General features: G+C 35.1%; 1 long non-coding RNA gene across 1 annotated transcript; it reads right to left on the bottom strand.

Moving 5' to 3' along the window:
- Positions 1 to 12747: 12747 nt before the first annotated feature.
- LOC118238236 lies at positions 12748 to 14906 on the bottom strand. The gene is made up of 2 exons (XR_004768017.1): positions 14848 to 14906; positions 12748 to 12861 (listed from the first exon to the last, which is right to left on the bottom strand). It is a non-coding gene; the product is annotated as an uncharacterized LOC118238236 (long non-coding RNA).
- Between the last annotated feature and the right edge of the window lie 1018 nt (positions 14907 to 15924).

Raw genomic sequence — 15924 nt, 5'->3', positions numbered from 1 at the left:
CGCCAATATTAAAAACCCAAAGTCAGATATCGGGGTTAAAGCTGAATATCAGAGATGCAAAGTGGCCAGCCACTATAGAGTTCTCATCTCTGCCAATGGTGATGCCAAAGGGGTGATCCACTGAACCTCAGACTGCTCCTGACTACAATGTTCCTCAGACTCACCCAGCTCTTGTCTCCTCTTGCCTTATATTCCTCTCTAGTGCTGGGATTAAAGACATGGGATCCCAAGTGCTGAGATCACCTTTGTGTAAACTCTGTTTCTTTTTTAAAGACTGAATCAAATACTTGTAGTTCAGAATGGACTTGAACTAACAGAGATCTGTCTACCTCTATCTCCGGAGTGCTGGGATTAAAGGCATTTACCAACACTGCCTGGTCTATATGGCTAATGTGGCTATCTGTGCACTCTGATTTTCAGGTAAGCTTTATTTGTTATATCATAAACAAAATGTCACAAAGTGTTATAAATATATGTTATACTATTTAATATTGGAGACATTAAAGATTAAACATTACTCAAAAGAATTTGTTGCCCAAACAAAATCTTAGGATACTACAAGTTTAAACAATAAAGCCTGGTCACTTTTGCAAAGAAATTGGGTGTTTCTCTGTTGTTTAATTTTTCTTTCTTTTATTTGTCCATTAACTATATATAGGCTTAGTTTTGTTTTGTTAGTTGCTTTTCCCTTTTGCAATAAAAGTAAATAACTTCTTGGTACCACAATACATTTGAAATATGTTACTAGTTTTTGATACATATAGATTACATTTAAAAATTTGAGATTTTTAAAGCATTGAAGTTTCTCTGTATCTTTGGAGCCTATGCTGTCACTCACTCTGTAGAACAGGCTGGGAACAAACTCACAGATATCTGCCTGACTCTACCTCCCAGTACTGGGATTAAAGGCATATGTTACCAATGCCCAGCCTAACATGGTGGTTTTTACAGAGTAACATGGTTTATCAACTTGACCAAGTATAGTTTTGGAGAATTAGTTTTATGTTAAGACCCACCCCTCGGTGGGAGGAAACTTCTGGTAGTAGTCCATATGAAAAGAACATAGTAGAAGGAAGATCCCACCTTTTATTCTTGGCTGTCCCTCCTGCCCACTTCTTTCCTTTTGTTGAAGAATTGTTTGGCCTGATACTGCCACTGCTATTTCTTTTACTGATATCTGAACCAGCTTTTCTGGGCATTATTTTTGATGAATAACCAGTGGATCTTCAGCAAGCAATCTCCCCATTTTTCTGGCTAAATTGGTAATTCAGGGGCACCCAGGATTTTGGATAAGCAACAATATGGGTTTCAGTCTCATATGTGAGGCAAGTGTTGTTTTCATTTTACCCATGAAATGAGTTTATAAATTATGTATACAAATATATGTACATGTGTGTATATAAATACATGTACACACACTCACACACACACACACACGTGTGTGTGTGTGTGTGTGTGTGTGTGTGTGTGTGTGTGTGTGTGTGTGTGTGTTATCTGTTCTGTTCCTCAAGGGAAATGTAACTAATACAATACACATATTTGGAAATAAAATAGACAGCAAAAACTACAGTATTAACAATCTTTACTGCCATAAACTAAAATGTTTATTTTTTCTCTACTATAAGTTGTTCAATGTACAAATACTATTAATATAGTTGGGACAGATAAAACAGAAATAACACAATGCCATTTCTGATACTTATATTTGGAAAAGGAGTATGTTTCTTGAGTAATTATTTTTCTTAATTTTCAAAACTTCAATATCGACCACCTCAAAGCAAAGAAAATGAGCCAGGGTCCCCTCCTTTGCTTGAACTGTTTACTTTAAAGAATTACTCAAGTTCTAAAATGTGCCATTTAGAACCTTTTAGATTCATGCCTTGGCCCCTGACTGCAAGTTTGTATCTTGATATTATACTTTAAATTGTGTACTTCAGTCTTGTCAAATAACTGCTTTTCTTCACACTTTATGTTATTTTCTGTCTCCTGTCACATATGTTCTTCCTGAAAATACCAGCTAGACAATATAATGATAAAGTGAAGATGTGTTTGTTTTTACCACTGAGGGAGGTGAAAACCCAGTGTGACAGATTGTTAGCAGGGCTTCAGAGGGAAAGAGAAATGCTTTTCCAGTTTGGTCACTGCTGAAGCACAAATGTTTCAGTGTACTTGAATGAGATTAGGTAGAATTTATGCTGTAATCATCTTCAAGAATTAGGAATAAGGGTTTAGAGAGCTATGAGAAATAACCAAACAAGCTGGTGTTCTTCTAAATATGTTTAATTTTTACCAAGTTCCCCAAATGTAGACTAAAAATTATTATAAACTATTATTTACTCCAAAGTTCCAACTATATTTATTCCATTGATTTTTTTATTGTTATTCTTATTTATTTAATTTTTTGGTGCTGAAAGAGTTCTTGCTGATGCCTCCTGCTTGACTCCATTGGATTCAGTATAGGATCATTATGACTTCACAAGTATCCAGGTATTAATCAATTAATATTTTGAAGAAAAATACCATATCCTACTTATCATTAGCATTAAAATCTAGGTATGGAAGCATAATTTAGTGGAAACTTCCTAAAATATATAAAAGTGGCCCTAGCAATTTCTTCTACTATTTAAGTGACATTGATACTCATTTTTTAATCTCTTGTTATCAAATTGGGCTTCCAGTACCAGGATTGTTTGTCTATTGAGTTACTGGACAAATAGATCCTAAGGAAATTCCCAAACAACGCAGGATGTTGCTAAGACAATGTATTGCTCTCCACAAACTGAGAGCATGGCCGCATTGCTGTGGGCAACACCAATACAACTAATTGAACATTTTTTTTCCAGTCCACTCTTCCCCTATAAGGGGAAATAAAATAAACATTCTTTCCTAGTCCTTAGCATAGTTATTCGGTGGGTAACTATTCTAAGTTAATTTAGACATACAAGATTTAAAGAGGTAACAAATAAATACCTAGGAAGACAAAGAAGTCAGGTCACAAAACCTTAACTAGCTAATGATGTAGTATATAACACCATCATATCAGTACAAAGAAATGAAGGCTTCAGTGTCCTTTATGTGACTGACACAGACGTGGAAGAGATCTGATCCTTATGAAGAATCTGTGCTTGCTGTAAGACTCGTAGGAATAATGAAATACCTCCTTCACTGATGAGATGAATTCTCTCTTACAGGCAAGTTGACAACACAGTAAGAATGAACTCCGTTAGAAGGCTGAATGAAAGTAAAAGCTAGCAGAAAAAGTCAATGGCAAAAGGTATGTATAGTATGTATATTTATTTATCCAATGGGCTTTGTTTCCCAAAATTGTATTGGGACTTGTTGAAAACATTGTGTGACTTCTATAAATGGATATTTTCTTGTAACTGTCAGTGATATGGATGTGTATATTGTTTTATATATGCATACATATATATATTTGTATCTATATTTCTGAGGGTAATTATTTTAAGGTCAACAGTGGGTTTTTTGTTTTGTTTTTTTAAGAACCACTTTATTTTGTGTGTCTGACTTTACACTTTCATAAAGGTGCTCTTGGAAAAAAAATCTTGAGCATGTCATGTAATTCTTACTGGCCCTCTTTGGGGGAGCTTACTCTTATTATAGATCTCAAATTGGCCATTGAGTTCCTTTGCAATTGCATGTGAAATTTAGTGATTTTTTTTTATTTTCATGGGTAATTTGTTTGTGACTCATCAATTTATATTTATTGCATATATTACCTTTCTTGGTTGGTACAAGCATGCACCCTCACTGAACTTATGAAGTCTGAAATGGGCGTTTGAGATACCTGGGGATTCTGAGACCCTTTGAGAAGATCTTCAAGTTTTAAACTATATAAAGTTATACTTTCATAGGTATTATGTTTTTTCCTTATATATGCAATCACATAGATTGAAAAGAGGAAAAAATGTAGGAACCTAGCTTTCAACTTGTAATCAAGGGAATAAATACATAGGAACACCTTATAAATAAATATATTGGAAGTGATTTCCATGGTTTTCATTACAAATGATTGCTACCAACACATTAAAAATGGAAATATCCATTTAAATAATTAGATAAATAAAATTTCAGACACAATTTTGATTTCTAATAGATTAAATATTATTTTATAATCCTCCGATAGGTAAAATTAAGAAATGAATTTCTCTCTCCAGGGATGAACCCACCTATTTATTATTCAATGCAGAATAGTTATCCCTGAAATAATGTACACATTACAACAAAAGTAGACTCAGCATACATATATATGCATATATATGTAGTAATAATAATAAATTTGAGAGTGAGGTGGAGACATCCCATGGCTTCCAGGAAAAGTAGTTGTGAGAGACTGGGAAGATAAAAATGAAGGAGGTGAACTAAATTTGTTTCAACATGCACTATTAAAAAGTAAAGGATCATTGAGATTCTTGTGAATATTTGAAGATTTAAATAATTTCTAAAACCAGAGTATGAAGTACAAGTTCTGTGGTAAATAGAAGTGCTCATTGCAGCTACTCAGACATATATCTGGTCACAATTTTAATTCAGTCCCCTATTTTGTGTTGCTTATCAAATCTTACTGTATTTTAGTTCTTATAATTCATTTTATGTCTGTCATTGGAAATTTTTCTTTCCTGACTTTAGCACTGAAATTTATTAATTTTTTCTTCAATCCAATTGTGTACATGAGAAATTGGAAAAAAAAATGTGTTGACCATCTCAGTCTGCTAAATTAGCTGACAATGGACACAGCAATTTTTCTTAATTTTTGCCATCCAACACTGTTTCATCTTGGTTTCCTCACTACTGGGAGTTTTCTATATCAATGTGATGTGACTGTTAAGTAAGGTTAAGAAAGTTGAATAACATTTACAACTGTACTTTTTTTCACCAATGGAGATATTTTAGAATGGCAAGGATTTTAAAAATATTAGGAAATTATTTAACATTATTGAGTATATTGACTTTAAATAAATATTATGACTAGATCAGTAGACCAAATTATTTTCAGAAATAAATTTCCTAGAAAATTTGAAGACTTTCTGCATATTCTTTTTGAAGTACAGTGGGAATTCTTAGCATATAGATAATAGCTACAGTACAATTGATGTGCATCTCTGAGTTTTACTTACTCATTTACACAGATGGGTGGAAACAATGGCTCCAAATCTGTATACGGTACTGAAATTCTTTTGACTTTTTCAACTATTGATGTATAGGATTAAGAATAAGATAAGAGCTTTAAATACAGGACTGAAATGCTTTGGGCTACATAAAAGATGGTGGCAATGAACAACATGGTTTATGAAGTCAGGAGAAGTTTAGAGTTATGAAGAATCCCAGGCTCAATGGGAGCCTCTCCTGTTAAATTGGACAATGACTGTAATGTGCTGCAAAACTACATCCATGATAATCTTTTCATATATTACAATACCTCTGTAGTTTTACGAATAATTGTTTTAAAATTAATTTATTTAAGCATAGGTTTCCACATAGGGTCTTCAAACATGTCCCATATTCTTGATGCTCTCCCACAGCACTTCCCACTAATCTCCCTAGCTTGCTTCCCCAGTGAAACTTTTCACTCCCAGCTCTCCCACTCTCCTTTTGGTATGATATCTTCCCTATATTCCTCCCACAGAGCCTCTTTTCCTTCAAGTCATGTTGGTCATTTTTTATGTTCTTTTTCTTTATACATGTTTTCTTCTAAATGGCTATTAATAGTTAAGAGATAGCAGCTAGCATCACCATAGAATAAATTATGTGGTACTCATCTTTTTGAGTCTGGGTTATTTCACTTAAAATATTTTCTAGTTCCATTTATTTCATTGTAAAATTCATCTTATTTTGAGATGAATAAAATCTTGCTATGTATATGGACTATATTCTAATTATTTCTCCATCTGTTAATGGACATCTAGGCTGACTGTGTACCCATGCTGTTGTGAAAGTATCAGCAATAAATTCAAATATAAAATATCTGTTATATGGTATATATTCTCAGGTGGATAACAGCTGGGTTACGTGGAAGTTTTATTTTGTTAATTTAAATGATCCCATTCTGATTTCTATACTTCATTCTAGTTTATATTTGGCACAATATTGAATAAATGTTCTTTGCAAGTGTCTATACCTGGATTGGCTGTCTGTTTTCTTAATTAAAATATTTTTAAAATGTTAATTAGATTTTATTTTATGTTTATGACTTTTGCTGTATGTATCTGTGGCCCTTTGGTACATAAATTATACCCACAGAGGTCAGAAGAGGTTATCAGGATCCCCAGGACAACAGTTAAAGATATTTGTGAGCTGTCAAGTTCTGCTTCAAGTCAAACCCAATTCCTGTGGGAGGGCAACAGCTAGACTTAATCACTATGCCAACTCTCTACCTCATTATAGTCATGGTTAATGGTATAAAATTGAATTTCAAAGTTTTAATTCTCATATAAATGATGGCTAGAAACAGTAAATATTATTTTGGTCTTTTGAGCCATTTGTATTTTATTTGAAATACTCAAATTTACTCATTTACTTGATTAGTAACTTTGTTTCTTGGTGTTTATATTTTTCTGAGATAAATTTGACAAAATACTAATCCCATTATGCTATTTATTTTTTGTTTATTTTGTCATGATGAAGATTTTGATTTTTATACATTTTTTTTCTGTCATTTCTTGAGTTTTTTTTCCTGTATTTTGGGCTGCTATTAATACATTTGGTTATGTCTATAGGTTTATCCTTATTATTTTCTAATTTTTTCATATTTTAGGTAAGTTTTTGATCTGCTCAAGTTTTAATTGATATTTATGGAGAGAGAGAGAGAGAGAAAGAGAGAGAGAGAGAGAGAGAGAGAGAGAGAGAGAGAGTACTTCTAGTCAGTAAACATAGATGTGACACAGTGGAATGAGCCCTGAAATGAGGGACACAGCAAAGAGTTCTTATGGTGTTAACTTTTTTATATTGTTTTCTGATGGACAATCAGCAACACTATCGGGACATCTCAGTAGATTCTGTCAGCAAGCTGTGATCTTGGAAGAGGATCTGCAGAATAAATTGAGAATTGCATCCCAAACTAACAGCATGTTTTGTTGTAAACTGGTAAATGTGTGAGATTTTTTCTATGTCCTAACAATAAATTGCATGATGAAGCTTATGTGATACACATTGTATATCCTTTGTTTATTTATGATTCCAGTGTAAGTAGTTAGAAATGTTTATTTGTATCTTCATGAAAACTTGCTACTGACATTTATTGGTTTGATTACAGCAATTATATACTCTGTTTGAAAAAATATAATCAAATTGAAGAGAAGGATTATAAGAAATAATTAGTCACTTGTAGGGAGACACTATAGCCTCGCCTCCTAGTAGCCCCTACAGGTGTGCCTGGCCATGCCCGTGAGGAGGTCGAAGATGACTTTCAGAGAATTCTTAAGAGGCCACAAACACTTGGATGCTCCCTCTGTCTGACCAATCTAGCTTGTGGCCTCTGGGCATGCTCTGGCTTGTGTTTGGGCTGGTGCTTATCTGAATAAAGAAATCATAGACTTATGGACTATGGATCATCTTTGAGTGCATGCAATAGGTGGCGCCCAATGTGGGGCTCGAACCCAAGACCCTGAGATTAAGAGTTCATGTTCTACCGACTAAGCTAGCCCCCAAACAGAAAGAATTAAATTCATAAAAAAAAAGACAGTCTGGATTTTTCCACACATTGTAAGACAAACTCCCATTTCTGGAGTTCTTACCTTCTTCACTGATACTAACAAATCAGGTAAGGCTGGTTATAAAGCAGGTGAGGTAAGTAAAGTAGTTCAAACTCCATACACATCTGTACAGAAGGCAAAATTATATGCAATTCTCATGGTGCTTACGGATTTCACAGAACCTCTTAACATAGTTACTGATTCCCAATATGCAGAGAGAGTCGTCTTGCATATAGAGACCACAGAATTCGTCCCGGATAATACTGAGCTAACCGCGTTGCTTTTACATTTACAGGAAACAATCAGAAACAGAAGTAATCGTCTGTACATTATGCATATCAGATCCCATACGGGTCTGCTGGACCCACTAACACAAGGCAATGATGAGATTGATCATTTATTAATTGGCACTGTGCTAGAAGACTAAGAAGTTCATAAAAAGCATCATGTAAATAGCAAAGGTTTAAAGGACTTCTCCATCACTTTGCAACAAGCCAAGGAGAAGGTGAGAAGCTGCCCTACTTGTTCCTTTTATAACCAAACTCCGCTACCAACAGGCTGGAATCCTAAAGGCATTCAGAGGAATGAGATCTGGCAAATGGACATCTTTCACTTTACAGAATTTGGAAATTTGAAATATGTGCATCATATTATTGACACATTCTCAGGTTTCCAAGCGGCTACTGCTCTCAACTCTGAAAAAGCTGATTCCGTTATTACACACCTACTAGAGGTGATGGCAGTTATGGGCATACCTGCACAGATGAAAACTGACAATGCTCCAGCATATGTCCCCACAAAAATGGAATAGTTCTTCAAATATTATAACATAAAGCATGTCACAGGTATACCACACAATCCTACAGGAAGAGAAGTTGTTGAGAGTTCTAATAGGACGCTTAAGGAGATGCTCCATAGGCAAGCTGATTAGTCAAAACCCCCCAAACATAGGTTACATAATGCTTTATTGACACTATTCTTTCTTAATGCCTATGACAAAGGACAAACAGCTGTGGAAAGACACTGGACTGTGGAAAAACCTGCTGAACTGAATCAACCAGTGTACTTCAAAGATGTACTGACCTCGGTATGGAAACCCGGACATGTGTTAGGTTGGGGTAGGGGTTTTGCATTGGTTTCCACAGGATAAGAAAAATTTTGGATACCATCAAAATTGATCAAGATTTGATTTGAAAAAGACAACCCTCTCGACAAGGATGACTGACAGGTATTCACTGAGGTACATATCATGAACTAAATGAAAGCCTCCCAAAGGAATGGGAAGTGCTTTGTTTTTATCTTCATAGAGAAACTCACCTCCAGAAGTCAAAGGACACTGCATGGGTAGATACTTAAAGGAAAGAAGGTAGCTATAACCATCAAAAAAAAAAAAAAAAAAAAAAGGAACATGCCATATGGGAAACTTTACAGCCGTCTCTCAAATGACTCTATTTCTCTTCATTTCCTAGTCCCTATTCAATTAAATCGATGCTGGATTTATAGTTGGATTTGGCTTTCCTCCCCTAAAATCCAAGCATGTTGTTTAAATAAATTTTCGAGTTTCTGTATTATATCAAGAAGCTAATTGATGTAATAGTGAATAAATGAGGAATTTGTGGACTATCTTTTTTCTTTTCTTGGCTCTTTCTTTCAAGGCCTACACCCTCTCATAATTGTCATTTTTCAATGGTTGCATTTCCCAGTATACATACATGTGCAAGCAAATATTTCTCTGCTGACACTTATGTTTGAGTGCTGTACAGTCAATGAAGAACCACCTGATGACAATCTCTGGATGCTCTGGAAAATGAATTGGGCCATACCTCTTCGACTTCACTGGATCCAACTTAATCCATTTCAAGTGACACTCTGACCAAAGCCTCGAGTACTGACTTCAATCAAGTTGAGGATTTCAACCTAGATCTTCAATCAAGCAATTCCCATCTAACATGGACTGGAGATAACCCATTAGAGACTTTCCCTATAATAACATTTTTTCTCCACAGGATCCCACATTCTACCATCATCCCATTTCAGTGGGAAGTAACTTAGAAGATGCTACGCCCTGCCCCCATTATTGTTTATTAGGGTAGTGTAAGTCTAGTCAGGAATACCTTTCATATTGTTTAGAGTTGGGATTGGAAGGAGGTGTTCAAGTTAGACACCCTTTCCACATGACTTTAGGGCTTAGCAGGAATGCACATAATTAGGATGTGCAATAGCAGATTATTGTATCTTCTTGTATTTCACATTTATGATTGTTAATTTTGGATCTTTTACACTATTAAGTTTTAATCCTCTTTTAGACTAAAAGGGGAATTGTAGGGAGACACTGTAGCCCCGCCTCCTAATATCCCCTACAGATGTGCCTGGCCATGCCCATGAGTGCATGGTCGGGGAGGCCGAAGATGACACCCAGAGAATTCTTAAGAGGCCACAAACACGTGGATGCCCCCTCACTCTGGCCATGCCAACTTGCGGCCTCTGGGCATGCTCTGGCTTGCGTTTGGGCTGGCATTTATCTGAATAAAGAAATCTTAGCCTTATGGACTATGGATCATCTTTGAGTGCTTGCAATAGTCACTATATTTGACAAATGTGTTAATAATTAATTTTATGGTTAACTATTTGTGAGAGAGATAAAAATGACAGTCAGTGGCTATCAAGAATGTTGTATACTAAATAAAATATTTCTAATTCTTAATTAAGACAGAATATAATAAATAATAATACTAGAATATATTTAAAAATAATATTCAATACACTCATTCTGTAAGAGTTATTTCTTATTGTCATCAGTAATTAATAGACTGTTATGAACCTGCTGTCTGTGGATGTGTTTTAAGGTGCAGCATTTAAAATTATATAAAAAAAAAAACACAGCTTGCATACAGATGGTTGTTCTGTTGCTTTTACATCAGTGGGAAAAGAATATCAAAAAGTTAACCTAACATTTGAATTCCCTTTCTGTCACAGTTTTTGAATTGAAGATTTATGTGTTCTTTCCAAATAACAACATAATTACTAAAGTGAAAATTATCCTTCAAAATATACTGCAGTAAAGGGAAGTGACAGTATTATTTTCATTAGATTTTGCTCTAACAAAATTAGTGTCAATATATCTTATATTACTAAGAAATGTTTATATGCAATTGTACTTTTGTCCAAAATAAATATATATCAAATCAGTGGGAAAAGACATTTTGAAAATTAACTTTCCATGTTATATTACAAGATCTGATTTATTTTATTTCTTTGTTCTAACATAAGAAAGTAAAATCCAGGATCAATTTGGAAATAGAAAACAGCTTCATTTGCTAGTTTTTAGTTAAAGCTGCAAAAAATTATATTAGGAGAAATGTGTATTTACTATTCTCTTGGATAACTTAAAGTTGGATAATGAAACACTAAGCTTGTCCAAAACAAAATTAGCAACTTTTATAAGCAAACATAATTGCTTTGACATGTGATCCTAATAAAGTTATAACTAGATGACTATTAATTTAGGGGTCATCAGGGATCATGAGAATGCTCAAGAAGCTAAAATACTCCTGAAATAAAAAGTAATGAGAAAAACTTTAGGTTGGTTTTGTAAAAATAAAAGTTGTAAATCTAGATTTTTTTTTTCCCAAAATACTAGTGGACATGATTTAGGCCAAGTGGAGCTCAGTGTGTATAAACTATAAAATACCCCAATTATGTTGTATTATTTTCAATTGTGAAAATGTTTAAACATAATTTCACTTTCACATATGATTCAAGTTAAAAATAAATACATTTAAAAAATAAATAAATACATTTTTATTTCCTTTCCATACTGGATGTCCACTTTAAAATTATTAATATTATTTATAAAAATTATTTTTTTCTAACTAAATTATATTATATAATACTAAACACCATTAAAATTCAAATAGGAAGATTATTCATTGTATCTTTAAAAGATAATGTTTAAGTATGTTAATAAATTGAGATATAATGAAAAATATAGCTGTAAAGGATTTAAATATGGAGATAATTAATGGAGATTAAACCATGCAAAATATACAAAAAATTAATAGTTCTTTGATTAAACAAATATTGTAACTGTTTCTAAAGTTCATCCTTTTAAAAAAATATAACTTCAATAATATAAATCCAGGGGGAAATTAAATTTTGAAATAAAAATGTTTACCTTCAAAACTGTTAAATTAGTATGTAATTTTTATTCCAGTAGCATTGGTTTGAAAACCTGAATTATGCATATTATCATTCTCAGCTCTATGGCTAGACATTTATTCTTGGATCAGAGAGATGGACGAATCTCATTTGAGAAAGAAAAAGGGGAATGAAAAGCCTACTACAGTATGAATCATTCAGGGAACTGTAGCAATAGCTCTCACTCTCTCCCATACACTCCATGTTGAAAGGAACAGCAATATCAGCACAAATGTGTCTGGGAATACTGCCCCAGTGCCATCCTTGTGGGTTTTCATACTAAGACAAGTCACTAATTCAGAAGGTTAGACAGAATTTAGCAGAGTTCAAAGTCCTTTTAAGTTCATTCCTACATATTAAATTTTAATCATACTGCTTCCTAATTTAACTCAAATTCTCAAAATTTTTTTTATAAAGTGCTATAACTAAATGGCACAAAATTGATTTTAAGCTGCATGCACTCAGAAAACTAAACTAAGTGTCTAACACGAGTGCCTTGAAATATAATTATTTATAAAGATTTTTAATTTATTTTGTTAAAACAGAAAAAAGCAGAGGCTACAAAAATGGTTCAGTAGGTAAAACATCTGTCTCTGAATTCAGATTTCTGAATGCAGTCTGTGGGACTCACATGATGTAGAGATAACAGACTCCTACAAGTTGTCTTCAGGTCTCTTCATGTGTGGTATGTTAGACTTGTACACATGCAAGTGCCCAGACCTCTACATGAACACACACACACACACACACACACACACACACACACACACACACACACATTGAATTTTTAGAAAGTAAATATACTTAAAACTAAAGTACACAGGGATAGAGAGATATCTAAGTGGGTATGAGCACCGTTTATTCATTCAGAGGACCATAGTTCAAAGCCCTGTGGAGTCTCACAACAGTCTGAAATTCCAGTTCCAGGAGTTTTAAAGACTTCTTCTGTTCTCTGCAGGCACAAAGCACACATGCATTACACAAACATACACAAGGTAAAAAGACCTTGAATATAAAATAAATAAAAGTTTGTAAAGTAAACAAAAAAGGTCAGCAATTTTGACATATGTTCAAAACATTGTCAAGTCCATTTGTATTTATATTTATTTGTCAGCATTTTACAACTTAATAATCAAAATATCTCATTAATAACTAATTGCTAGTTTATCTTCAAATAGAATTGATACATTAAATTCCAAAGATCTACAAAGTTGACCCCAACTAACAACCTAAGCAATAGTCGAAAGCCTAGATTAAATGTCCTTCTCCAATAATGAGATTGATGACTAATTTATATGCCATCCTAGAGCCTTCATCCAGTAGTAAGAAGACACAGACACCCATAGCTAAACACTGAGATGAACTATGGAACCCATTTGCAGCGAGTGAGGAATGATGAGCAAGTGATTCAAGATCATGCTAGAGAAACCAACAGAAACAGCTGACCTGAACAAGGGGTTGCTCATGGACCCCAGACGGATAGCTAGGAAACAAGCATAGGACTGTTCCAGACTCCCTGAACAAGGATGTCAGTTTTGAGGTCTGGTGAATCTACGGGGCCTCTGGTACTGCATCAGTATTTATCCCTAGTACATGAATGGACTTTGGGAATCCAATACACATGGAGGGATACTCTTTCAGCCTACACACATGGAGGAGGGTTTAGGCCCTGCTTCATATAATATGACAGACTTCGAAGATCCCCCATGCAAGGCCTCATCCTCCCTAGGGAGGAGAAAGGGGTTGGGATGGGGTTGGTGGAAGACAGGGAAGGATACCAGGTTGAGGGCACTTTGATAGACATGTAAATGAAGCATATTTCTAATTTTTTTTAACAAAAAGGAAAAAAATTAATGACAGTTAAGTATGCATTGGGAATTATGCATTCCAAAAGCCAAGTTTTGTGACTACAAAACCAGGCTCTATATTCAAGATACATATCTCATCCTTAAATTAAGATATTGATTTTTATTAGTACAAATTAGGAAGGAGCTCACTTCACATATCAATAACTTCTCCCTCTCCCTTCCCCGCCAATCCCCAAAGAGCTCCCCACCCCATCCTCCCTCCACTCCACAGGGAGGTTAGGGCCCTCCATGTGGGTACCCAAAGCCTACTATATCATCCTGGGCCAGGCCTAGGCCATCACCCGTGTGTCACTAGAGATCATCCCTTCACATGGAATGGGCTCTCAAAGTCCCTTCTTACATCAGGGAAAAATACTGATCCACTACCAGGGGCCCCATAGAGTGCTGAGCTGTCCTCATTGACATCCACATCTGGATCCCGCCTGTGCTGGCCTCCCAAACAGTAGTCTTGGGTCCATGTGATCCAAGTTGTTCAGGCCAGCTGTTTCTGTGGGTTTCACCAGCCTGGTCCCGACCTATTTGATCTTCATTCCTCCCTCTCTGCAACTGGGTTCCAGAGTTCAGTTCAGTGTATAGCTGTGGGTGTCTGCCTCTGCTTCCATCAGCCACTGGATGAGGGCTCTAGGATGGTGTATAAAGTAGTCATGAATCTCATTATAGCCAAAGGGCATTGGGATAGCCTCTGCACCATTGCCTAGATTGTCAGTTGGTGTCATCTTTGTAGATCTCTGGAAATTTCCCTAGTGACAGATCTCTCCTCCAACCTATAATGGCTCCCTCTGTTATTGTATGTCTCATCCTGCTCTCCTGTATTCTTCCCCCGACTCAACCTTTCTGCTCCTCCATTTACTCATCTCCCCTCCTCTTCTCCTCCTCTCATTCTGCCAGCTCCCTCTCCCCTACCCCCATGTTCCCAATTAGCTCAGGAGATCTTGACCCTTCCCATTCTCTGGGGTCCGTGAATTTTTCTCTTAGAGTCCTTCTTGTTTCCTAGTTGCTTTGGTGAAGAGGATTGTAGGCTGGTAATACTTTGCTCTATGTCTAAACTTCATATATGAGTGAGTACATACCATGTTTGTCTTTTTGTAACTGGGTTATCTCATGCAGGATGGTTTCTTCTAGTTCCATCCATTTGCCTGCGAATTTCAAGATTCCATTGCTTTTTTTCTGCTGATTAGTCATCCATTGCCTAAATGTACCACATTTTCTCTAACCATTCTTCAGTTGAGTGGCATCTAGGTTGCTTCCAGGTTCTGGCTATTACAAAAAATGCTACTATGAACATAGTTGAACATATGTCCTTTTTGTATGAATGTGCATTATTTGGGTATATGCCCAAGAGAGAAATTGCTGGATCTTGAGGTAGACAGATTCTCATTTTTCTGAGCAACTGCCATACTTATTTCCAAAGTGGTCTTACAAGTTTGCACTGCCACCAGCAATGGAGGAGTGTTCCTTTTTCTCCACATCCTCTCTAGCATAGACTATCATTGGTAAAGTAAGAAGAAAGAAACTAAAGAAGATACCAGAAAATGGAAAGATCTCCCATGCTCTTGGATAGATAGGATCAACATAGTAAAAATGGCAATCTTTACAAAAGCAATCTACAGATTGTCATAAAAACAGACATTGTCCTTTCATTTCTATATTATTAGTATCCATATAAAATGCAAAATGTTCAACTATGTTTTTCAGAGTTAACATAGTTTATCATATCTGGATTGTGGTATGGAGCAGAATGAATTATTGTATCCAATGCAGGCATCAAATCTGCATTTCTCTTATGTCCGCATCAAGAGTACAAGTTCTGGACTAATTCATAATTACCACCACTTATGGCTTTAAAATAAAGTGGAAATTTACCACTATTTAACATTCTAATGCTCAATCTCACCAGTAATTTTGAGCAGTATTCCAAGGCATCACTACAACCTGAGATGTTAATTCACTCAGTTATTTAGTTGAATTTTGGGGGATTTATAAATTGATGATCAGAATTTCAGAGAAAACATATGAAATTAAAGTACATAAAATAAACCATTTAAGCCATAAAAAGCACACAATTTTGTAAGCAATAGAATTTGAAATGATAATTTGAGATAATTACAATGTTGTTGAAAATATCTCAATTCAGTATTTGTGTTTTT

The sequence above is a fragment of the Cricetulus griseus genome, chromosome 2, assembly GCF_003668045.3.
Source record: "Cricetulus griseus strain 17A/GY chromosome 2, alternate assembly CriGri-PICRH-1.0, whole genome shotgun sequence".
NCBI classification, from domain to species: Eukaryota; Metazoa; Chordata; class Mammalia; order Rodentia; family Cricetidae; genus Cricetulus; species Cricetulus griseus.
This window is presented reverse-complemented; position numbering and strand designations above follow the sequence as displayed.